Genomic DNA, 27,669 nt, shown 5'->3' with positions numbered 1-27,669 from the left:
CAGCAAACTGAGGAACACAAGAAGCCAAGATTCACAAGAAGCAGGCTCCACTCACACACCTTGATTTCAGACTTCTGGTCTCCAGAAATGTGATAGAATAAACTTCTGTTTTTTTTAAAAAAATCTCCAACTTTTGGCAATGTGTTATAGCATCCATAGGAAACTAATACAGGTTTTCTTTTCCTTACTTATATCCTTCAAACTATCCCAAGAAATATGGGCTATTGTTGCAATTTTTCAAATTTAAGAGCAAACTTAGAGAAATTAAGGGTGCTGAGGATCTTCCAGCTGGTAAGCAACAGGACTGAGATGATAATCAATGTTTATTTGATTCAAAAATCTCATTGTCTTTCACAATACACTACTTAAAATGAATGGTATTTATAATGCAATGTGGAAAGTTTCCCTTTTTAAATCATTGCAATACATAAATAAAATTAAGAGCTTAAAATACTAAACATCTGTTACATAGAAAATGTTTATCTGTGGAATATTTTTTCTGAGTCGTTGAAAAATAAATAAATCATCACTTACTAGACTCATATACAATAATTCAGTGGAGTGGAAAACCCTATATATGTTATTATATGTGAAGAGTTTATTTCATCTCTAAGAGTGTGGCACTGTTGATGGCATTTTAGACAATGAAAATGATACTCAGAGTGTATAATAAACAGACTGTCCTCCCAAAGATATCCACGTCCTAAGAACCAGAACATGAGATTCTATTACCTTACATGACAAAATGTACTTCATAGTTGTGACTTCAGTCCAGGGTCTTGAGATAAACAGATTATCTTGTATTATCCAGGTAGATCCAGTGTAATGGCAAAGGACCTTAGAAGAGAATGAAGAAAGGAGAAGGAAATGTAAACACAGAAGTAGAGGTCAGAGACAAGAAGAGAGACAGATTGTAAGTTGCTATGATACTGACCTTGAAGATGAAGGATAAGGCCATGAGCCAAGGGCGGTAAGGTGGTCTTCAGAGACAGAAAAGAAAAGGGATTTATTCTCCCCTAGAGTCTCCAGTAGGAATCCAGCCCTGCCAATAACTTAATTTTAGGACTTCACATCTTCAGAATATTAAGTTAATAAATTTGTGTCATTTTAAATTACTAAATTTGAAAGTTTTTTGCAGCAACAATAAAAAAATAATACAAAGGGATTAAGAAATTTTATCAATGACCTCATTTTCTCAGGGAGATTACAGCAGGTGCCTGTTTCCCTGCAATTTAGGATTGGGCGAGTCACATTCTGGTAAAAGACCAATCCACACATGAATAAGGGGAGTACCTCAATCCACTAAACTAGAATTATGCATTTTCAACATCACAATAAGGGTGAAAAGCATCAACTAAATAAATATTTATGATAATAAACTTCTACCTGCTCTTACATGCAGATAGCAGAACTCTTTATCAAATTTATTAAGCTTCAGTTCTGGCCAGATATATAGCCCTTTTTTGTAGACTCAGATTTGATCTCTCTCCAATCTTTTTAAATGACTTGTCCTTTAGCTGGATTATTTCCAAATCAGATGAAAAATTGCAGTTTTCCAATTCTGTATGACTCGATATCAAATATATCTCTTTGTATTTACACAAAATGGTAAGACGTTACTCAAACTCTGTAAGCTAGTTGTTAGCCTCAAATTGACAAAAATTTGAGAATTAATTTCCTACTAAATGTTATTTAGTAAACTTGGCTTGATTTTAATTGGTAAATTATAATTTAAAAAACAAGGAGATAATAAAAAAGAATCAAGAATATTTGTCAACTTAAATATATTTCATTAATAATTTGCCATGTTTTTGACTTTCTGATATCCACAGTATCAAAATGTATATTACTTTTTTCAGGCAATAACTTTCCTACGGTACATGTTAGAACTTTATGCAACTAAAGTACTTTCCTAGATTTCACAGAAGGAAAATGCAACCAATCCATACCCATATCTTGAAAGAATTTTAATAGGAAATCAGAATATAAGTTCTAGATATAACTAACAAACAAGTCTCTGAATCTAACAAATCCATAAACGTACTATACATACTCCTTCTTCAAGTCATGGTCCATACGGAAATCTAAACAAATCACAACAACAAAGTTGTGATGCATGTTACATATGCTTTTCTTCCCTATATTTTCTGGGAAGGTGAGGCAGAGCTTCATCCATCAATTAGGAATTGGCCTGCTGGGGGAAAGATGGATAGCCTTCAAGGAGGAAGATAGGTGTTTGCAGGAAGCAGAAGGCTTGATGGGTGTCTGGCTTTACTAAGTGGAATTGTGTAAGGGGAAAGGGATCTGAGACTGGATAGATGGCTCAAATCCAGTGTTCCTCCATTTTCTATTGATATAATAAAATAGCATAGACTGGTAAAGGTACAAAGTAAAGAAACTACCTCTCACCGTCTGGAGGCTAAGAAGTATACCTTTGGTGAACTGCATCTAGAGAAGGTCCTATTGATGTGTGATAAAATGTCACAAGGTGAAATAACACCATGCAAGACAAAAATAAAATCCATGCCAAACTCATCTTTTCATCAGGAGTCCATTTTTGGGATAACAGCCTTAGTCCATTCATGAGGGTGAGGGTCCCGTGGCTTAATTATGGCTTAAGGGTCTCACCTCCCAATATGGTCACAGTGGCAATTAAATTTCAACATGACCTTTGAAAATGACACCAAGATTACAGAAAACCTTGAATGTTGTGCTCTACAGTTTGTATTTGGTCTTTCTTTTTTAGAACATTATTTTTTTAAAAATAGCAAAATATAGTACCTGAAAGTGCAGGGAATAAAGTTTGTCCATGTTTTATTCGACATGTCACTTTGGGCCAGATACTTTGCTTTTCTTTGCCTTAATTTCTTTAACTTTGAAAATGGATCATAAATAAGCTTTATCCTCAAAGGGACACTGTGGAGAGAAGTGTCTTACTGTAGAAAAGTGTTTATGTGCCTGGCCCATTAAAAGTGCTAATGAAGCATTTTTACTATTCTACTGATATCAAAAGAAGTTTAGACAAATCTATACACAATTTCACTTTGCAGAGTTACTATTTCAATAGCTTTAAGAAATACTAGCAGGGAAGCTTCATTTTTTAAGGCATTATTTTCTTTCATCCAATCTTTTATAAAATTATGGGATTTATTTTTACTACTAATTTATCATTTTATTTGATGACCGCATCAAGAATTTTTATAGCATTTACCAATGATGTACTATAAAATTTGGAAAATATATTTTAGAAAGTTCAGAGTTCTTGCTTTATGTATAAGACATGTACAGTTGTTTCTTACTCTTTATAATAGTATATTCTATAAAGTCATCATGAACATTGAATTAGCAAATACTGGGAAATTGCTCCCTTGCATAACAATGTCAGGTTCCCAGAAGCCAATGCTTATAACATCCTCCTCAAACACGAATGTCTGTCATACAGGTTTGCTCACCATCAATCTCTTAAAACTAGTCTCACCAGCATGCAGGCATCAAGAATTTCATCTTTAAATTCTAGCACAACCTCCTGATCAATAGTCTTTCCTCATCTCAAGTTTCAAGTTTTAACAACACATTGTCTTTCAAACATGTGAGTTTCCGGACTAAGAAGGGCTTAAGGTTTCCCTGACCCTGGGTAACATGACCATAAAACTTCTTGGCTTTCAATCTCACAGTGTTGTTCAGTTCCCTTTTTTAAATCCACTCCAACCATCCATAAATCTAACCATGTTACCCTACTTTGCGTGGCTTCATCATGCCTGGATGTGTTTACTTTAGCTCTTTCCAGAATGGCTGCTCTCGTACAGATTGTTGAATTTTCTTTTCTTGTTTCCTGTTGTACCATTTTGTCATTTCATTAACATTGAACTCCTGGCCAGGGGCACTATAACTCATGCTGAAGGAAGCTTATCTAACACACATATTTTCTCCAGAAGCTACCTGGAAGCAGCCTTTTCGGACTTAAGAACATTGAAGAACTTTAGCATTGCACTTGGGGGACCATTGTGAACAGTGAAAAATAAAAAAAATAAAAATAAAAAGAAAGAGCACAACCAGACAAGGAGTAAAAAGACAACAGCTTCCTGAAACAAGAGTTTAAATGAGAAAGGAGAGCATTACCTGTTAACCTCACAGGGGAAACCTTTTGTATTGACTGATTGTTTTTTTTTTCTCTTTTGTTCTGTGTATGTCCATGAAAAACTAAAATTGCTTCAATACTGATTAGGGTTTCCATATACATTTTTAGTAAATAGGCAACTTTGGGAATAACTAGGATTAACTGTACTGACAATTTATCATGTGCAAAAGGCCCATTCTGAATAGAAGAATAGAGGACAAATTGCTGCTAGGGAGAGATTGGTGAAGGAAAGGTCACCTCTTCCAGTGTCTGATTTCCATAATGACAGAAGAATTAGTATTGATGCATTGCAGTACAGTTAATTTGTATGCATTATGATTGTAAAGGTCTCATTGTAAGGTAATGGCTCATTAAACATACTGTTTTTTTTCAAGGGGTATTTAATAATTACAAAGAAATATAGCTGATGGCTGGCCAGGTACAACAGCATTATTAGTTTTTCTGGGTACTTTTGTAAATGGTTGTTTTATCAAGAATTGCACCATTAAGACATATCATAAGTAGTATTTAATCTAATCTTATGATATTCAATTTGTCTGAAGCAAACTTCTAATCATAATATTGTTTGCTAATGAAATCTATACATCTAGAAAAGAATTCAATGTTTATTATTAAGAATTGGGATTCAAATATGACTGGGAACTATTTATTAAACACTAACCTATGGACTGTGTGAGGATGACTAACAGGAAATAATCTCTTGAGCTGATACCATCAATGCAAGATATATTTCCAAAGAGGAACTGAGTAGATAATGGATGTTTACATTTGTTGCATCTAATCTATCGTTCCCAAGACATTTCTCAAAACAGTCTCTCACTTCCACTTCTAATACCACCTCCCTGGTTGAGACCTTCTTTAATGCTCTTCTGATCTAGTTCAGTAGCATAACACAAGTTGATGAAATGCCACAAAGACTCAATAACAAGGTCAGCCATAGCTGACAGCTGAGAGCCAGAGATAGCAAGCTCTCCTGTTGACAGATCTCAGTCTGCAAAAATATGACTGTGCCTCTACTTTGGACCCTGAGAAGGATTTTCTGACACTTAAGGTTCTCAGAACACCTCTCTATTAAAAATGATACAAACATATCCCCTAAAAGACTAAAGTATTTGAATTTTGAACATAGGCAACATGTTTAAGTAAGCTCAGTAAGTCTTAGCTTTTCTACAATAATACTGCAGACCCTGCCTGCTTTCTGCACTTCACTGTGCTTGTTTTCTTATATGCAAAGTAAGGAAAGCACTTTTAAAAATCAAGTTCATTGACTAAGTTATAGCATGAGATTCATTTGTGGGATTCACACTAGTTTTCAAGTGGGGGCTTCGCAGTGTTCATCTTGACCATTCAGACACATTTCAGATACTTTTGATGCCTCAGTTCCACACCTCTGGCAGCACTCATGAATTTAAAGGCCAATAGACCTCTAGTTCCAGGTATGTGTGATGCTACTAAGCTATGCTCTGATCATGCATTCGACCTTCAAGGTACCCACATGATCATCAGCCTCTAGAATTAATTATAATTTGAGCTAAAATATTTTATGGTTTTAAACACATAGAAGAGGTACATCTTAAAAAAAAAAAAGCACCATCACTGCACAAGTTTCTTAGGGAATTCTATTCTAAATCATTATGAGTTAAAGTAAATCATTGAAGTGTAATGGAAATTGAACCAGTATAAAGTCAGCAGAAGTTCCTCTTTAGATTTTAAAAGGAAGGCATCTCATTGTGATTTCTAATCCAAGTTTTTTCTTCGCACCTCATGGAGATTTCTTACCCTTTCACCTCTGCTGTTTTCTTCAAAGCAGGAAATATCTTTAACAAAAGCAGGAACTATTTAGATATCAGACAAATTGACCCAGTAGCAGAGAAGTTGCAGAACAGCTCTACATCTGAGTTAGCTTTTGGACTTGATTTTTCATGCTTGGCTCCAGAGAGAGTGTGTGGCCCCCTAAAGTGCCTCCTTATCTGTCTTTCTGAGGAAAGATAAGCTGTGCTGTGGACCCACAGAGGAGATAACACTACTGGTTTTGAACAATGGGCTAGAAGCTGTGGCAGCGATGCTGGTAAATTTGCTGGTAAATCCTTCAGTAAATTCAGACAGACTCCTCAGACTTGCTTTGATAAGCATGAATGTTAACTCTGCAAAGTGGAACGGACCTGATGTAAGACTCCTGCTAGGCCTAATGGGTTGTGAACTTTTGACCTTGAACTCAGGCAGTCTGGGAGACAGGCAAGAAAAGCTCTTGGCAAATTCCCTATAATAACTTATTTAAGGGTATGTTTAATTTGGGATGTGTTTTTTGCTATATTCATTGAGTTGGCAAAGCTCTGAATTCCATAAAAGCAGAAGTCAGCCAGTCTGCCAGCACGTTCGATGTGATGGATTGTCTGTCTACTGTACAACAATCTGAACATCAGCATTTTTTGTGAGGTTGGCCAGAAGATAAAAAGATCTAGATTTAGAAGTTATTGTTGCATTGTTACATGAAAAAGCAGTGCCAGCCTCTAAAGTTATAAATAGTAAAGAAATTGAGGCCAGAGGCCCAGGAATGAAGGGTTGTCAAAACCGAACCCCTGTCAGTGTGGTGCTGTAGCTATCTATAGCATGGAGTAAATCACTTGGAACCAGGTCAAGGTGAAGTCAGACTGCTTGAAACAAGTGTTTGTGTCTTATCAAAAGGAGGTTTTCCTTCTCCTTTTATCATCAACGTCCACATGAAGACCATTAAGATTTAAAAGAAACTTTAAACTAACTTTCTGTTAGCTGAGTCTGAGGTTTCACTGGTTTCCTACAAATCTAGAAGTATCAAAGAGAAAACAGTGATACTTGAATAATGTTCTTTTGGCAGGGTATAAATTTGTTTGGATCTTCCTAGGTCTTGTATTTTCTTGGTCTGCACCTATTTTGACAGTGCAGGAGATATTTATAGAAAATGCCATTTTTAAAAATATTTGCAGAACTTAATCCCTTTCCTTCTTCAACCCCAGTTCCAGCTCCTAAAGACCACTGTTGTAGTGTGTATTATGGGCGTCTTTTTAAAGTTGCAATTACAATCTGCTCTATGTTCTGAGAGGTCTCATGCTACCCAAAGAGAAAAACAAGCCTAGGTTTCTACATAACATCACACATGCACACACGTGCATGTGCACATGCGCAAGCGCGCGCACGCACACACACACACACACACACACACACAGGGGTAAATGGTAGATCAAATAAAGACCTGGATGGAAAAGGTAAATGTTTAAAGCTTACAACGAAAGTTTTAATAGCATATCTACATGACAGGATCTTGGAAAACTTTCATAAACAAAGATACTTGTGTCATTCTAGTTTTATGCTTCTAGATTATGGGAGCCCATGAGAACTATAAGGCAAAAAATAATAACTTTTGTTACTTCAAAGTACAGAATATTAGTCAATGAATCACAGCATTTACAAAGTTACAAAATAGAAGGTCCTATGGCAGAACATGTTTGAAATATTTAAAAGTAAATAAATAAATAAAGGTCACTCATTTCTATGAACTAATAAGGAAATCATATTAGCCCTGGGGGACGAACATACAAATCATGGGAAAGAAAAAACCAGAAAAACAAGCACATAAACAGACACTCAAATTCACTAATCATTACTAATAAAATCAATGTAAATTAAAACAGGTGTCACTTAGCACTTTTTAAACAAAGACTGGAAAGCCAGATGATGCAATGTGGGTGAAAATTCAAGGGGTATAAGAGCTCTTCTTACATTGCTGCTGAAGACAGTCATTTTGGAGAGCAAATCTCTTGATATATAGGATAGAAAGATTAAGGCCTGTATAACTCAGCAGTTCTGCTGCTGGGTACATGGCCCAACAATATTTTCACACAGGTACATAAAGGAGTGTGTGTGTGATGCTCATTGCAATGGTATAATTAGAGACGATGAGAGTTCACCACCCAAAGAATAGGCAGGTAAAAGGTGGGGAATAGATTACATGCAATGTCATACAATGATTACAAGCAATGGATTAATTGTAAGCAAACCACCATGTATGAACATTAAAAACATGGTTTAGTGAGAAAATTTTGACAAATAATAGAAGTAGATATGAACACAATTCCTTCACATATATTAAAAGCATGTGACACCAAATGATTCACATTTTATAAAGACATGTATACAAAAAAGATATCCATAATACACATTACAATAGTGATCTATAGGAGCTAGAACAGGGATTGAAGAAGAAAAGTAAGAGAACAAAGGGATCAGTGAATTAATTTTCAAGAGTATACAAGGGCAGAGGAAAATGGGGGGAAATACCACAAATTCTAACAGGCTGACTAGAATTCTGACAGATGACAGAATTGATGACCCTATATGCTATTTTAGTTCCTTGTTTCTATATTACAAGAGTCCACAGGATAGCAGAGCAATTATTGTGCAAATCAAAGTCTCTGTGATGATTTGTTTTTCAGAGCACAGGTACCTTGTTATCATTAGAAACTTAGGTGTACTTTTTGCACACACAACTCCGACATCAACCATAGGAGTAAGAAATCAGTGGACAAGTATTGTTGTTTCAGGAGACTAAAATCAAACTATAATTAATACTTAAAACTTTTAAAACACATAAACATACAAAACATAGTAAAATACTACGATAAGTGAATATATTCAATGCATCCAGAATTAGCAACTGTAACATTTTCACACATTGTCAATCATCTTTTAATAATGAAAATCATTTTAAGTATTAAAATTTCCTTTTAACCACCATAATTTCCTATCTCCTAATCTCTCATATGTATAACATATAATTGTTTTATGTGCCCCATAAGTGGACAACATGTTCAAATGAACAATGAGAATACTGGGGTTTTGGGGGGTGAAATAGGGGGTTTTTCTCAGCTTTTTTGTGGCTGTGACTAAAATATTCAATCAGAACAAAAAGGAGGAAAACTTTATTTGAAGGCTTAAAGTTTCAGAGGTCTCAACCCATAGACAGTAGACTCCATTCTTCTGGGCTCAAGGTGAGGCAGAACATCATGGCAAAAGAGGATGGTGTAGGGAAAGAGCTCACATGATGATCAAGCAGCAAAGAGAGTGGCTCCACTCGCCAGATACAAAATACATACTCCAAAGGCATGCCCCCAATGACCCACCTCCTCCAGTTACATCCTATCTCCTTTTAGTTACCACTCTGTTAATCTCATCGGGGAGGATTAATTCACTGATTGGGTTAAGGTTCTCACAACTCATTCATTTCTCTTCCTTACCTTCTTGCATTGTCTCACACATGAACTCTGGGGGGGACACCTCACATCCAAACTATAACATGAGTGGTCCTGAGAAGCTGTTAGCTGGGGAACATAGTTTGGAATGGGAACCCATGGATAAGCTGCCCTAAACCTCCTTTTGATTTGTTGCACTATTCTATTAAACTTACCCCAGTAATCAAGAGGAATGACAGCCAGTGTCACATCCTGCAGAGAAATTTTAGCTACTAATTTTAGTACACTCTCATTTGTTGGAACCTTAAGATCAAAGGAACATAGTTGAGAGGAACAAGAATATAAATAGATCTTTGTGTTGCCTGACCCAGGACTGTGAGAACAGAGACACACAATGTTTTCTTCTTTCCCCTTTGAGGAAAGAGGTCATTTCTCCTCTTTCTGAGGATCTTTATTAATTTACTGAAACAAGGTCCCCACCTTACCCTGAGAGTGATGAGTCATCAAGGTTATGCAGGTGGATTTCTGGAATAAAAATTACGACACCAGGCTGGACTATACATTGCCTATCTCCAGTTCAAACAATCCCTCAGCACCTTCCAGGGACTGGCAATCTCCTTTCCAGCAGGTGGACCCGCTAGGCTGGCTCCCATTTTTTATTATAATTTTTGCCTATGATTTTTAAAATTATTTTTGTTTGTCTTCTTCTCACCTTTAGGCTCCTATCTGGCTTGATGCTTAGATTCCTTTTCTACGTCTCTTTCCATGGTGACTGAGTGGCTTGTCCAGGTTATCTCTCACATCTTTTCTTGTCAACATTCTGCCGTACATCAAGGCGTTTTGTCCTTGTGTCCTTAGGGTAGGTCCTGTGTGCCTATGTGTTATAGTGTTGAGAGTGTTTCTGAGCTCCAGGTTTTACTTTCCATGGTGGTTTGACTCCAAAATTTCTTTAGTGAGCACTGAATCCAACACTCCCTGGATCCCCTTCTCCAAATTCCTGCTGTGTCCATCCAGAGACCCTTCTGCCTTAAGTCTTTATCTTTCAAACCTCCACTCCTCATCAACCTGGCCCTCCACACTGGGCCCTGGTTAACAATGACACTAGTGGTTTCCCACAAGCTCTCTGTTGTATTCCATCTCATTTTAGGGGTTATGTATGCTATACTTTGTCCCTACTCTGTTTTCTCTGATACCCAATCTGGGAACACATATCCTAAAGTAGGCTGTAGGTCTCTGTGCTTCCTATTTCTCCTAAAGACACCAAGTTTCAAAACTTCATCATCTATAGGAACAAAATGTTCTCTTTTTCTCCATGAAAGAAGACAAAGATGGAAATAAATAAATAAAGTAAAATTACAACTGTTGCAGACTGAACCTGTGAGTTGTATCCTCCCACACACAACCAACAATCCTTACCAAATATATTTATTTATTTATACATACACATATACCCTATATATACACACATAATTTATATATATACTATACATAAACGCATGTATTATGTTATATAATATAGTATAGAATACATATTTATATATAACATAATAGAAATAGAAAGTTTGTTTTTTGACCATCTGATACATCAGTTTTATGATGTAGAAAAATATGTTTTATAGGGATGAAAAATATGTGCCTTTCCTAAATGATGACATTCTAATTAAATAGAACCATGAGGAATAACAACCTATTTCTTTGCAAATAGAACTTACATTCATGCTGTTAATAATCTCATTCTTTGTGTAATTAACTGGGTAATTATTAATTCACATAAATTATGTTATATATAATAATATGTAATATATGAAATATCATATTATGTTATATATAATAATATATATATTATATCACATAATATATATTGTATAATATATAATATATATATGTGTATATATAGGGGTTATGTGTATATACATACACATATATTATATAATATGCGTGTATATAAAATACCATACATTTTCTCTGTCCCCCCACTCTCTTTCTCTCTCTCTCTCTCACACACACACACAAACACTTACACACACATACACACACACATACACACACATTGGAATCCTAATACCAGGCACCTCAAAATTTCACCTTTTTTGGAAATAAGGTCATTGTAAATGTGATTTGTTAAATTAAGTTGAGGTCATGAAAGTGCTAGGGAGTGATATTAGAAAAATTATATTGTTATATTTTGTACATGTATGAGTATGTAACAACAAATCCACCATCATGTACCACCAATATGCACCAATAAAATATAGAAAAATATAAATAAAAAAGATGAGGTCATACTAGGGGAAAATCAGTTCTTAATCCACTATTAATGATGTCCTTACTAAGAAGATGACCCTGCTAAGACACAGAAACACAATGAAAAATTAATGTAAAGATGGGGGCAGAAATTAGAGGATACATCTACTACAAGCCGAGGATTGCCAAGGATTGCTGGATGACACCAGGAGAGAGTTTAGAGAAGCTCTCAGAAGGATCCAACCCTGCTGACACTTTAGTCTTGGACTTATAAGACAATGTATTTGATCTTGAACTATTTGACAATAAGTTTCAATTGTTTATGACATTGTTTGTTTTCTTTTGTTATAATAGCCCTAGGAAACTGATACTCCAACTCTGGTTAATATAAAAATAATTTGTAAGATACTGCTTGTGAATTAATAATTACCCAGTTAATTACACAAAGAATGAGATTATTAACAGCATGAATGTAAGTTCTAATTTGCAAAGAAATAGGTTGTTATTTCTCATGGTTCTGTTTCAGTGGAATGTCATCATTTAGGAAGGGCACATATTTTTCTTCCCTATAAAACATATTTTTCCACATCATAAAACTGAAGTATCAGATGGTTAAAAAACAAACTTTCTTAGTAACTTATTTGGTTCCATATAATACTGACATAAACACAAGAGAAAAGAATGTGTTTTATCATGGCTATATGAATTTAATTCATTATATAACCAGTCTGAAATTATTTAAAAGAAACAAAAAGAATTGATCATTTACCAGATCTCTTGGCTATTTCAATCTCTTAAATATTCTCTCTCTCCTTCCCTCACATTCCTAGCTTTAAAGTAAGTAAACAGTGTAAAATTTGACTTTTAAAAGGTTAGAATTGTAGCTAATATCATTGTCTGCTTAAGATGAACTGATCTTAGTCTGAACTGATTTTTCACAGCCTTCTTTTGTACCACAAACTCACTGCAGGTTTAGGAAAAGAAATCTGTGAACTATCCTAGCATGCAGAATTGTGATAATTGCTCTTCTTTCCTGGCCCCATGGTGACAGTAGTGCTATAGCTAACTTCCTTGAGAACTTACTCTGTGCCAGTCACAGTGCTAAGATGTTAATTATTATCGTATTAAAAAGCAATATCAAAAGGTTTGATTGACAAATCATCATTTTTTCCAGGAATTAACGCATTGTTACCAAATAACCATTTCCATTCAATATTAAATTGGAGGCCACTTCAAACAACACGACTGATACCAGATTAAAGTTTTATAAAATATTCCAATGTGATTTTAAGATGGTGTAGTATACCAGACAGTTTGTTATTCCAAGGTAGTGTTTGTTTCGCTTTACAGACGTAGTCTGACTTTTAGTTCAACAAGTGAGACTTGGAATCCTTCTTCTGACCACTAATCTCATTTTACAGCATGCAATTGCCAATAGTTGGCAGAAACTGAGTTTTGAATTGATATTCAAAAACATTTGTCCATTTGGGCCAAGAATCATTAAATGGAAGAAATATGTTTATTCATTTCCCCATTTCCAGAAGAACTTGAAGAATTTTTTCTATGGTGACTTAGGAGGAAATTAAATGATATCCAATCATATTTTCTTGTTTTCTATTTCGTTTCATAATAGGGAATGTTCACTTATATTACTCTGCAGATGCAGTTGCTTATTCTGAAATTGACTCAAATTCTAAATAATGTACAGTATACTTCATAGGTCTGTACCAATATACTACTATAGAACCATTCACCTTTACTAATTTAGCCATAAGCTAATCATACCTACAAGAACCACATAGGTATTAATGATCAGATTCATATTTAAGTTTGGCTTGAATTATAAATAATTATAGGACATATTTCAGGAATTTCTTTCTGTGTAACTTGATCATCATTCTCTGAACTGAATTGGCTCTCCCTGCCTATTTGCTTCATACGTATTAAAATTGCCTTTCCAATTAGACAAAGGCTTCAGGATGTCAGTAAGCATGAATACTAAAGTATGAACACTAAAGTACAAATACATCAGAGAAGAAATTGAAAAAGGCTGAATTACTGAGTCACCCACTTACTAAGTGATAGAATTGGAACATGAATAGAGCTTATTTCATTCTATTTTCTGTAATCTGTGTGGCATCTCATAATCACTACGCTCTGCTCTATAACATGTAAGTTAATCCCTAAATCAGCACAATGCTAGATTTGCATGTGTGAGTGTGTGTGTGTGTGTGCATGTGTATGTGTGCACATGTGTACATGTGCTGAGGACTGAAACCAAAGCCTTATACATACTAAGCCTGTGCTCTATCCCTGAGCTACACCCTAGACCTAGTGCAGTGATTTTTAAATAGTTCATGGAAAAAAAACTTGGTAATAAAAGAGCTCTTACCATTCTCCCTGTCTTCCAGAAGGTAAAATGCTGTGCAAACAAAGAAGAAAAAGTCCTGTGGAAACTACAATTTTTCTTAATTTGGCAAGTGATGGAATGTGAATTATATTAAGGTTCTCCTTGTTCTGGACATTTCATATACTGTCATTATTTGAGTCAGAGACTCTTCCTATTTCAGACTCATTTAGCAACACAGTAAATACTGTTCATACTTCATAGATCTCCCTCCCCCCAAAAAAATCACTTTAAAAGTATACAGTGTACAGCAAATATAAATTAAACCATAAACCAATCAGAATTGTCAACCTCCTGTTATCAACAAATAAAACATACATGTTGGTGGTGATAAATATGCAAATCACCCTGATTTGATCGTGGTACAATGTATTCATTCTGTGAAACATCAAAAACCTGTACCCCATACATATATATAATTGTGTGTCAATGAAATCCAAGCAAAATCTTTAAAAAAAAACATTATGGAATATAAAATTTTAAAATATTTTCCAGCTATCTTCTGTATTTCAGACATTTCCATTGTGATATTTCCTTCTTCATCTTGTATTTTAGTAATTTGAGTTTTCTCTTCATCAGCATGGCTAGGAGTTTATCTATTTTATTTATTTTTTTCAAATAACCAAATGCATGCATGCATTCTACTACCATGTATAATTAATTAAAACAAAAAAATTTAAAGACATTATGTAAACAAAATCTTGGTTTTGAAAGTTTTATGGCATGAGTTTTTATGACTATAAACCAAAGCTTTGGAGACAAAGAGACTCCCCCAAATTGAACAAAATGCCTCATTGCAATGTGTTTATTTTCTCTCAGTTTCTTCTAGGCTTTTTGAAGTCTCCTGAAATTTTAGTCTTCCTAAAATTGTATCACAGATATCTAGGAAAATAAATAGAAAGTCAACTTGTCATTTACCTGAAAGATTGAGTGACAATTGACATTCTGGTTTATTCTCCCTGCTGATTTTTATTAATCTAGGGAGGGGATAAAACACCTTCTGGTGTGATTCTGTACAAATATGGAACATGTGTCAATAAAGAATGAGGAACTGAGTTATGGAAAATCACTCTGAGTACCACCAGAGCTTCAGCAGCAAATGTGGATCAGATCATAGGGACATAATGGGAATGCAGGTTTGTAAGGCCAGTTGAAGAAAGGCCAGAGTGAACACTGATCTGCTTCGTTTTCTCTCTCTGTGATTCTGCATTTCAAATTTTAAAGAAATTTGAAATATTGCTTAAATAATAGAGCATTATTTACTATATGGGGTAACTGAAATGAAGTGGAGTAAAGGTCATATGGAGATGAAGAATAAGCCTAGAAATCATATTACTTGGGTTAGATATTTACTTATCAAAATCCCTTAAGATTTGGCACACATAAGTATCAAAATCAAGTCTGTAAGAAGCTGGTTCTCAAACCTCCATGACTATAAGGAGGTATACAGGAAAGTTAGTAGATGATAGCTACAAAGAAGAGCGGAGATTGGATTCAGTGTGAAGGAATGACATTGTGGAAGAAGAAGAAGGGAGTCAGGAGAATGGGGACCACCTTACTTTACACCCCTTGGTTTGTACTGTTTGTAAGAATGAACACCTTCTCAGAACAGGATAAAGAGGTAACAGTATCCTTGGGGACATCTTGGGTTCCATTTAGCTAAAGGAATTAGAAGAGTATTTTCAGAAAAGTCAAGGATGTTGTGGAGTTTATTTGTAGTCAAAAATGCAGGTCCAAGGATGGGGAAGGAGGTCCTAGTTGAAGAAATACATAGTAGGGTAGGAAAGTTCAGGGAAGAGGAGAAAGTTGGTTTTGTTAGGTGATTAAGGAGCACGTTAATTAGACAAGCTTCATGATTGCCTTTCAAAGTTCCAAGTCATCTATTGACCATCCAGGACAGTTTTGTCCTTGAAACAGAACATTGAGACTACCAAAAAGTTGATGAGAGACAACAGGGGTGGGGCTGGCTTATAGTTCTCAGGAATAGAGGAAAATCTCTGAAGAGAAAAGAAGGAAGAAGATGTATTCTAGAGAGGCTGTTTTGCAATGTTTAGAGCAGGAGAGTTTGCTTAAGAATGGGCAACATAATCCGCTTGAATCAAATGTATGAAATATGATATGTCAAGAGCTTTGTAATGTTTTGAACAACTAATAATAAAAAAAGTTTTAAAAAAAAGAATGGGCAACAAAGAAAGGACTAGTTTTGTGTCCTGGAGCCTGAAAGCTCTGTTTATTGAAGGATCTGTGGCTCATTCCTGCATCAACCCTTTGCTGCAACAAATTTGAGGAACAAGAAGAGCCATGATTACAAGTGATTTTGTATAGAACCATGGAACCAATCACACTTTGTAGAGAGGAATGAGTGAAAAACAAAGGAAGAGAGCAGATAAAAGCTTACAATAAACAAAAGCAGAGACCTCCAAGACTAGCTGATTTTAAAATGTAATTACAATTCATCTCATAATTTCATGGCATTGCGTTTATAAATAAACATGAAATTCAAACTTTAAAAAATATAAAAAAAATAATTATTTATGTAATAATATGGACACATGCTTGTAAGTAAGACATAATTATAAATTGAGTAGAAATAGAAAAAAATCAATTAGTTACAGGAAATTAATTTATGCTCAATACACAGTCACATCTTCCAAATATAGGATATTTTAGAGGATGAAATAACTTTAGAAAACATTAGTCTTTCTATGATTGGAGTTATTATCCCAAAGACTGCTTCTTTTCAGAGATGTTGGAAAGTGAATTCCCATTTTGATGGAAGGCTGACTCAGGTCAGCAGTGAGAGAGGAGTAAGGGGGGAAAAACCTCATGTTATGAAGTACCTACCATGCACTCAGTACTTTCCATTTCCTGTGAGGAGATATTCTTTTCCTATTTTAATCAATATCAAATAAGCCAGAAAATGGAAATAAACTGCCAAGGCCATTGCTGCAGAGACTGCCAGTCATCCACAGTTTTGTTCCTTTCTTAAAAAACAAACCCTCTCACATTTTAGCCATGCACATGGCAGACCATAATCAAGATGGCATTTCCCAGACTGTAGCAAGTTGAAGCCATGTGCTAAGGCTATAGCTAATGACAAAAAAAAAAAAAAAAAAATCAGTATGTCAGATAGACTTCATAATGGTTCACAATGATCACTGGCTTCTTATATTTACATCTCTGTGTAGTCTCCTCAATGTGGACTAAGCCTACTTACTTGCTTCTAAAAAAATAAATAAATAAAACAGAGCAAATGTGGGGTTACACGTCTGCAACTAGGTTGTAAAAGATGAGATACTAGCATACTGTCACACTCTTTTATTGACTTTATGAGCCAATGTTGGAGACATGTCAGAGAGGTTCATACAGCAAGGAAATGAGACTTCCAGTTCAATATCCCACGAGGAGCTGAATCCTGCCAATGACCATGCGCCTGGGCTAAGTAATTCCTTCCCCCAAGCGTCTTGAGTTGAGACTCTAGCCCAGCTGACAACTTGATTGCAGTTTTTGAGGGAAGTCATACCCATACCTCTGACTGAGGAAAAAAACAAATGTGTTTTATTTTAAGCTACTAAGTATTGGAGTAATTTGTTGCACAGCAACAGATAAATAATATAAACAGTAATTCTGCCGAAAAAATATGATTAAGGCATGTGATTAAATCTGATGGAGATGATAGCACATCATCCTAAGATTATGATCCTTGATTGAGAACATTACTAATCAAGATTTTTGGCTCTTTCAGTTGTCAAAGAATGTGTGTCTTTTACATGTGAAGAGAAAAGATGTAAAAGAATACTAACCAAATAAAACCTACCATATCTACCTCTTCCACTTTGGTAAAAAAAAAATACACATTTTTTAAAGACCATAAAAAAACAAAACATTTCTACATTGGTAGTAGGACTATGATTTTAAAAATTTGGCACTTTCTGTATTATATCAAACAGATATGATGTTGATAATCACAACTCAAAGAGTTAAGAACTCCAGAATTAGACAAAAATGCATAGTTATGTGATGGTACAGTCTCCATGAGACTTATCCCACTTTGGGCAACATCTGCAAGTTTGAGGGTTCCCAGGGCCACTCTCATTTCAAGTTCAAAGGTCACCAAGAAGACCATTGGGTTCCACAATTCACTAGAAAGACTCACACAGTCATGTTTATTGCAAGCCAAGGATATAAATTAAAACCAGTGAAAGGAAAAGAAACATGGCTCATTTCTAAATGGCCACCTTGAGATTTGGAGGAAGGGGGAAAAGGAGTCAAGGTAAATATGAAGCTCATGCTGCCTGCTGCTCTACAAGGAGTAAATTTCCTTGTCACTGACCCAGGAGCCACTGGTTTTCTTCTAGCATCCAGCCCCCTTGCTAACTTGTGATTGGTAAAATCTTAAACCCTTAATAGTTCCTAAATCTGGTTGCTACAATTACAATCATAAACCAAACAGAAAATAATCTCCAAGCTTATGAAGTTGTATTGCAACTTTATATACATATTACATGGACTTGTTGATGTGCACATGTAGACCATGTATTTCTATTTCTTTACTTCTAATTTACTCCCCATCAAATTTTCTTCTTACTCTAATGAAACAAGTCTTTCAGAGGTCACTAATGGCTTCAACTGACCAAATCTAAGAATTTATGTTGAGTGTCATCCTATTTGAGCTTGCTAAGGTTTTGCCATGTTGCCCATTTCTGTTTCTTAAGATCTTACTGGGTCTTAGAAATGTTCTTACAAGATTCATTCGTAACAGCTATGTACTTTCATATTTTCAATACTCACATCATAATCCACACATGTGCTTTTAATGAGAACAAATGGGTATGCTGCATTTCATGTAAATTCAAGTTAAGATGGATAACCACAAATTCCAAGATCCTCTTTCCTATGTTGTTCTGAATTTGAGTTAGGTAAAAGAACTTGTTTGAGTGGAAAAGCCATAGATTTTGGAAGGTTATGAAGGGAGTACAGGTTGGGAGACAGCAACCAGAGTTGTACATGGGGTTATAATTTCAGCTCATCTTTCTACTATTTCAGCCCAAAGCCAAACACCAATATCTACCAATGTGGTAGCCAACGGATCTCTTTTCATGCCCCACCTTTTAATTTGAAGTGCTAATTCATTGACCATACATATAAATGTTCTAAAACTCTTCTGTAATCTTTGACCTTCCCAGCCAGTAGGATGCCATGGTTAACAACTTTGGTGAAATCCTACCTCCCTTACCTAGACTTTGCCTTCTTGTGTGTTTTTAAATTTTAATTTCTATAATGAATCCTTTCTACCCATGCTACTTTTAGTGTTCTTGTTTTATATGGAACTCTAAGATATTTTAGATGAAAAATTCAGTGATTATTCTCAGGGGCAAAAAAACATATTCTATGAGTGAATGCTGGGTGTTCATCTTAATAATCCTCAGAAGGGAAGGCAAGAGACTGACTCAAGGATATCTATGCACCTTTGAAACTGCTACAAATAAATATAACAATAGGCTATGGTAGGACTGCAATATATAATAAGCACATATGGACTCCCCAAGAGGTATCCACACTAGTCACATACTAAGCCTTCTGTGGACTGAATCATGCCTCCCTCCTTCCTCAAATTTATATATGGAAGCCCAAACTCCAGTGTGACGGTGTCTAGAGATAGGGCCCCAAGGAGGTAATTAAGGCTAATTTAAGTCATAAGCATAGGGCCTGAAGAAGAGAAAAAGATCACCCCCTTTCCTTCCTTCCTTCCTTCCTTCCTTCCTTCCTTCCTTCTTTTCTTTCTTTATTTTCTCTCTCTTTCCCTCTCTTTCTCTCCACTCCCCCACTCCAGAACATGACCATGTTGGCACTCAGATCTCAGTCTTTCATCCTCCAGAACTGTCGGAAAATGTGTCTATGGTTTAAGCCAGCCAGTCTATGAAATTGATTATAGCAGCCCAAACTGTTAGATGTTTCATAGGGACATTACTTCAGGTACAGTTGGTCTAGAGAATCCACTTCAGATATCCTGTCTTGCTCTTGGATAGGATTGTGTAGGATACAGGACACACAAAAATTTAACCTCTGTACACAAGTTTTGAGCCAATTCTCCTCATCGACATGAGGACTGACCCTGGCCTGCCAAGGATATACAGCCTATGTGTCCCACCTTCTGTGGGGTAAGCTTTCTCACTTTCTGTTGGTATCACCCATGAAGGCACTTCTGTATTATTGAAATCTCACTTCCAATAATGGTCTCCTGTACTCACTCTGACCATAGGTGATTTCAGTTGTTTAATATTTGTTGTGAAAATCAAAAAGAAAAAAATATAATAACAACTTGCTTAATCATGAGTTCTAATTTAAGTACACAAGTCATTTAAAATTATTCTTTGGATAAATTGTCAAGAATTGTATACTTTATCAAAAACCTTGGTTATAATAATGCACTGCTGCTGGGAGCTGTGGTACATGCCTTATATCCTAGCTTCCTGGGAGGCAGAGGCAAGAGGACTGAAAGTTCAAGACTAGCCTCAGCAATTTAGCAAGCTTTATCTAAAAAATTGGCTGGGAATGTGGCTCAGGGATAGAGTACTTCACTAGCAATCAGAAATTTCTGGATTCAATCCAGCATGCAGAAAGCAATTAAAAAATAAAAACATATTGCTTCCTATAGTTTATGACATTAATGATCTTTTAAAAGTTATATGTTATTTTTAAAAAGCAATATTAAAATATCAACTCCTGTCTTAGGATTCAGTATTTCACAGTATGAGAGGGAATTGAATTATTTACTAGTAGCCCCATTTTGCAGATGGGAAAACTAAGACAAGAACATTTAAATAGGATTCACCTTCATTCTTTCTCCTACCTAGTTCAAAATTCTTGGGTCTGTACCTTATTTATTCTAAAGCATGAATAAGGGTCCTTATTTTTCCACTCAAAGCTATCATTAGCTAAAATATTATTTCTCTAAAATTCTATGCTTAATATAAAATAAATTTCACATTCTTAGAGGATATTTGATAAGATTAAGCACTGGGATTAAAAAATTGCATTATCAAAAAAGTTTTTCATAAAAATTATGATCAATTACCTTTTTGTTTTAATTCTCATTCCACTTGTGATTTTTAATACTCAATTAATTTTGCTGGCTTAGCAACGAAATAAATCTTTCTGTTACAAATAGTATTCTAGTTTGTAAAACAATTTCTAAAGGAGGGATAGCTTTCTTTCTTGGAAACCTGTACAACTCCTTGCTTGCCCAAGCACTTGAGAATTCCCACTCTACAACTTCAGAGTCCCCAGACTCAGCTGAGCCTCCCAGAACTGATTATACCTTGCACAGCCCTAATACTCTAATTTTCCACATCTGCACTCATTGATTTCCAGTACAGTGAGTGGTAGGAACTGCAGGAAAAAAAATACTAACCCTTGATATTTCATGTGAAATTCTAAAAGCCAAGTAACTCACAATTTAGAAATGCTGGATATTGTTGTGCTCTACTTAAATCATATATATAATAGATTACTATTGATATTAAATAAGCAGGCAATATCACTGGATATTTCATTATCTGGCTTTCCTTATCTAGCTACATTTCTTCCACTCCACTACACTGGCCATGAAATAACACAATTTTCCTCAGACTCTTCATATGCTATTTTTCTCTGCCCAGAAAATAGCATTTTCTCATGTCTTATCCTTGAGAACCACTTAACTATAGCATTGTTCAAAAGGATTCTCTGATCTTTAGAGACTGTATCTTGTTCTCCCTTTACTTCCTGACCTATTCTGGATGTCTTCGCTAAGATTCCCTAATTTTTAACATTATCTTATTTAATTATTTACTATTTATCAATTTATTTATCATTTGTTGTGTAGAGAGATAGGCTCCAAAGAGTAACAGAATTAGAGCTATTTACATCTTATTCCTTCTTCAGGTGAATACAGTTTCTGTATCATTAAGGCATATTATAAATTCATTAAATGAATGACTAAAGTACTGAATGAGTGAGGAATCAATTGAATCATTAATATCTATCATGACAATTTCCACAATGTTTTGAAATCCTCTATTTTATTAATCTTGCATGCTACAAAGCTGTAAAGCAGATACCAATATGTAGCTAATTATTTTATCACCAATTCCAACAGGAATCATAATTTATATGCACATATACTATGCTATTGTCAGAATAACTGTTCATTATCCCCAAAGTCATCAATTTTCTCACTTTGTTTTGAGCACTTTATTTTTTCCAACAATTTGCTTTTTATTCTTTATGGGTTGGAGTCAGCCCCATTTTCTCCATAAAATTTATATTCAGTAATTAATTCAGGACAGATACAGTGACATTTTCCCTCTACTCAATTCCAATTTGTCCTAGCTTGGATACTTGATGATATTCTATTTTTCAACACTTTGGAGACGTTATTGTCATGCATTGCCATCAACAGGCAAATACATACATATCTGGTTACTTTATCTACATTGCAATTATTTAAGAGAAGGGTTATAACCCAGGCCCAATTCTTTATATTCTTAGCAATGTTGAGAGTGAGGCCATGTAAATAAGAGGTATCTTTGTTGAGTTAATGAATCATGAATGGAATCATATTTTCATACTTAAGCTGATAGAAAGCAATTACATTATTTATCTTTGCCAAAAACCTCCTGGTAAAAGTATATAATTTTAGAAGCCACACCTTTCAATAAATAGCTTCTTTAGTAAACTTAGTGACTTATAGCATTTACAAGATGACCAAGCTAGCTTCTAGGATGTAACCAATACACTGAAAGAATGTGACTCATTGCATACTGTGCTTTTCATTTTGGTGTTTAACATGGAACAAACAGGAAAGAAACATCCACAGTCTACTGCTTGCAGTCAAGGAGTTGGTGTTCAATGTTCTGGGCAGGCTTCAAGGTCCTTTGGGTTGTATCCAAGCAGCACAACCTCATGGCTAGCTCATGGAATCAAGACACCAGAATTCTACTTCTATATCCAACATTTAGTATAATCAAATGGAATGCAGCATTGAAATATGAAATGCAATGTTTCAGCTAAGGCAGTGTTCAAGTTGGCAATTTATTATATGCAGCCTGTGCAGAACAGTGGAATTTGCTATTGTCTAGACCATACTTCAGACAGGGAGCCACAAATCCCAATTTAGAGGCTGCTCTGTGGTTGCATAACTTGAATAAGTTTCATCTCTGAAAGTCATTGAAGAAAAATGTTAGAATAGTAAATCTCTAATAAAAGTCAGAACTCATCAAATAGAACTTATCTATAATCATATATTATGACAGATGGCCAAATGAAAAGAATCTTTGATATTAAAAATCTGAGATCAATTTTACTGAGTACAGAAAACAAGCAAGCTAACAAATACACCATTACACAGCATTTTTTAATTAACTATGTGCCAAGTCCAATATGTTCAATTAGACAAACCCAAAATAATTTAAGCAAAGTTATGTTAGTCTAAAGTAGTCAGAATTATTCATTGAAGAATTATAATTTTTACAAATACCAAGTTTTATTCTAAAAGGGATAATTTATGACAGTAATTATAGATATGATTATGCAACAAGATTATGCAAAGAAAGTGCTAAATATTTCTTCATTCTTTATTTAGTCAACCGTTAATCATTGAGACATCATGTCACGAAAATCAATTTCCCTCTTCAGTTTATTAATTGCTTCTATAAGTTAGAAAATATAATTCTCAGGGCTAGGGTTGTGGCTCAGTGGGAGAGTTCACATCTAAGCACATTTGAGGCCCTGGGTTTGATCCTCAGCACCACATAAAAATAAATAAATAAATAAATAAATAAATAAATAAATAAATAAATAAATGTTTTATGTCCAACTATAACTAAAAAATAAATATTTAAAAAAATATAATTCTCTTATCATTAAAGGATATATCAGAGCATTTACAAAATAAAAATCTAAGAAGTTCCAAGAAATTAATAAGACCTGATCCACTAAAAATAAAGAGCCAAATAGAATAGTGTTGTCCAAAGCAGACTATTGGGATATTTCTTGTCTTTCCAACAAAGACAGTTATTACCAAAAATAATTTTCTCAAAAAATAAGTTCAAATTGCATAATCTAGGAAAGGAAAAAGGAGTGTGTGTGCTATTATTTAATTTCTTTAAACTATAGAAATAAGTTGAACTGAGATTCAAGGAGAGAATAAATGAGATGGTCTCAAGGTTCCTGTCCAACTTTAAATGTCATGATTCTGTGACTATCTTATAGATTTGGGTCTGTATATAGATCAGGCCAAGGGAGAGAGAGAAAAAAAATTCTCTCCACAATACTGATTATATTTATTTGATTTTTCAAAAGCACAAAGTAAAGGAAAATTTATCTTCATTGACTTTCCTTTCTACATCCTTTCAGCACTAGAACAGTTAGTTCAGGGGTTTCTTCCAAGCAGTTTCTCAATGATTTTCAAAAAATAAGAGAATAAATACCTCTTTAATCTGAGTCAATTTCCTAATATACATGATGCATTAGGGAAAATAGGAAATTGATTCTGAAGTCTTAAGTAAACCTCTAAATATATCCAGTATTGAAATATGAGATGTGAGGTCCCACTCACACAACAATAATTCTTAAAACTTTTACTCAAGAGGAAAGTAGTTGTAGTTGATCAATTTTAAAGTTATGAAATAATTTACTAATTATATTAGTTTTATGACTATATTATTGTTAAGAACAAATATAAAATAGTCTGAGATTTGTGACTACATGTTACGGATCAAAAATTCATTCAACATTTACTAGATCATGTGAAGATATCAATTTAAAGTTTGTATCATATTAAACATAATCATTCTTTTGTCTGTTTTTTCCTAACCAATTTTTTAAGAAGAGCATAAACTTTGGAAAGAGTCTTGGTAAAGTCACTAATCATTCTGAAAATCAATTTTCTTTCTATTACAAAATTGTCAGTATGTTCACATAATACAATGATATATTTTAAGTGCTTTGTAATATATAAAGTCACATAGAATATTAATTATTTAATAAGGCCAAGATACCTGGCTGTCCATCAATTCTTTTTCCCCCCATTTTCATTGACTCTGCTCTAGCTACTTAGTGGAACCAGCTCCACAACCAAGACCACACACATTGCCGATGGCTTTGACCTGTGGCTAGTTCATATCAGCAGAATGAGAAATGCTATGTTCCACTTTCTAAGCAAAGTAATAAGAATGTTGTGTATCCTCCATAGTGTCTTCCTCCTTCCACGACATAGATAAAAGTGTTTATGTCCCCAGGTGATGACAAAAGATGAAGAAGCTTAGGTCTCTGGAACACAATAAAGAGAAGGACTCCATAGTAATCAAAAATGTCCACCTTGGTTTATTAACATGAAGGAGAAATTAATCTTCTCTTGTGTTGAGATACTATACATTTGCATGTGTATTTCCTCACAGCTTAGCCTACCCCTAATGATATAGAAATTGAAACCTTGAAATTGATGTAAGAACAAAAGACAGGCAGTCAGTGTAGACAGGTGATCTCCGGTTGGGTTGGAAAGATGGGACTAGTTCCAAAGGAAATGAAATGGGTATACCTTCAAACTACTTCCCTCTCCCTCCTCCTCACCTGTTGTCAAAGTCACCTGCCTCCAGGAAATTGTCCTTCCAGCAAGGAGTTGATAATGAGTACCCCCTGGACAGCTCCTTTCTTGCCTTTTTGGGCAGATGTAGAAAATAGGGAGAAGTGCTCCCTGAACAGCTCTCTTCCTGCCCTTTTGGTCACCACATAGGCAGGATGGGAAGAAGGGGCATGAGAAAAAAGGAAGCCTAAAATCTATAAAAGGGGTAATACATCCTCACTCACACTGGCACCAGCTCTGGACCCCCTCCTCTCCAGAGGAGTACGTCTCTCCCCTCCCTTCCCCCCCCCCCTCATCTAACCTGTAAATACAACTTTTTGCTCTTGCCTCAGCATTTCTCCAGTGTTCATACAATACAGAGGGAACAGGGACCCAATCCTGATTTTCAAGACTGGTTTCAAAATGAAACATTATTACTTAGAAAAAAAAACCTAAAATACCCAGCATGGACTTAGCAATGGGGAAATAGAGGATGTAGGCTGGGAAGTTGGGAAGCCACACTAGATAGTATCAAAGTATTTAGTTAAGCTGTTTCCTGAGATAGGTTAGAAGGAAAAAGATATAATACAGTGGTTCTAAGAAAATTGTTGGAAGGAGCCAACCAACATCAGCATGAATGGTCTTTATGTGTTTCTTTTAGCAAAGTATTTCAAGAACAGGATTTGATCCTATACGACTAGCTAACAAGTAGCAAGGCTGGAAAAGTCAGTGGCTGTTGAAGTCCACACAAAATTCCCTTTTATTCTCACACCAAGTTTATTGTCTAAAATTATCTTAAGACAACAGCCTTGGAGAAAGTTTGAATAAACAGACATGAGGGAAAGAAAGCAAAATTAGAAGATGGAAGTAAGAACTGTGGCTAGAGAAAAGTTGGGACTATGATCACAGATACCATGAATTAATTAGAAGCAAATGTTTCTGAAGGCTACCAAGATTTTGAAAGTGCTATGATGACAAAGAAAGCATGAGCTTGGCCTATAAAAGCCAATGACTGGCAGGCAAGCCTCAAGACGTGTGCCCTCAATATTTCATGAATACAAAGTCAGCCATAAATGCTAGTCAACCCTGTGTCAGGAAGCTTTCTGTCCTGATGAAATACCTGAGATAATTAACTTATAAGTAGGTTTATTTTGGCTTATAGCTTTGGAGGTTGTGGTCTAATACCAGGTAGATTGATGACTTTGGGCTTCAGTGGGCGTGTCAGATGGCAATGATGGGAACACCATTGCAGAGCCAACTGCTCACCTCATGAGTCAGGAAGCAAGAGAGGTAATAATTTCAAGTTAAACAATCATTAAGTCAGGGAGCATCTGTATCTCTTGGGATATTAAATCACATTTCATTTCCATTTTGTGACTTGTTCTATTAAAAATCTGACTTGACACAAAATCTACATCTCTTAAATATACTTGCAATGAAGAGATTCTAGGACAAAGTAGAAAAGAGTCAGCCACAGTGGCACACGCCTGTGATCCCAGCAGCTCTGGAGGCTGAGGCAACAGGAACTCAAGTTCAAGGCCTGCCTCAGCAACATAGCAAGGCACTTATCAACTCAGTAAGACCCAGTCTTAAAGTAAAATATACAAAAAGGGCCTGGGGATGAGGTTCCACGGTTAAGCACCCCTGGTTTCAATCCCCGGTAAAAGTAGAAAAGAAACCAAAATTTTAAAATAGGTATTATAGATGAATAAAGTTTTTGCAAGCAGTGTTCTGACACCAAAAAGAGTTTTCAATTGGAGTGAGAAGGTAACAAAATGCCATGCAAATAAGTTATCCTTCAGAGATTTGAGCATACGTTTTAAAATTAGAAAAAAAAATTCTCACAAAAATGACTACCTTTCTCCTTAAAATAGAAATAAAACTTTAGGAAACTATATTGCTAATTTTAAAATAGTAATCTAGCTTATGATTCAGGATGTTTATATTCTTCAAATTAACTTACACATTATCTAATGACAAGTCACATAAATAAGTAATTTTTGTTATAGAAAACACTTTGGAATATTGTTTCATTACAACCATGTAGACA

This window comes from Marmota monax, unplaced genomic scaffold (genome assembly GCF_021218885.2).
Source record: "Marmota monax isolate L192 unplaced genomic scaffold, Marmota_monax_Labrador192_F-V1.1 WCK01_AAM20220418_F8-fsc00016, whole genome shotgun sequence".
Taxonomy (NCBI): domain Eukaryota; kingdom Metazoa; phylum Chordata; class Mammalia; order Rodentia; family Sciuridae; genus Marmota; species Marmota monax.
Note: the sequence above shows the minus strand (reverse complement) of the source record.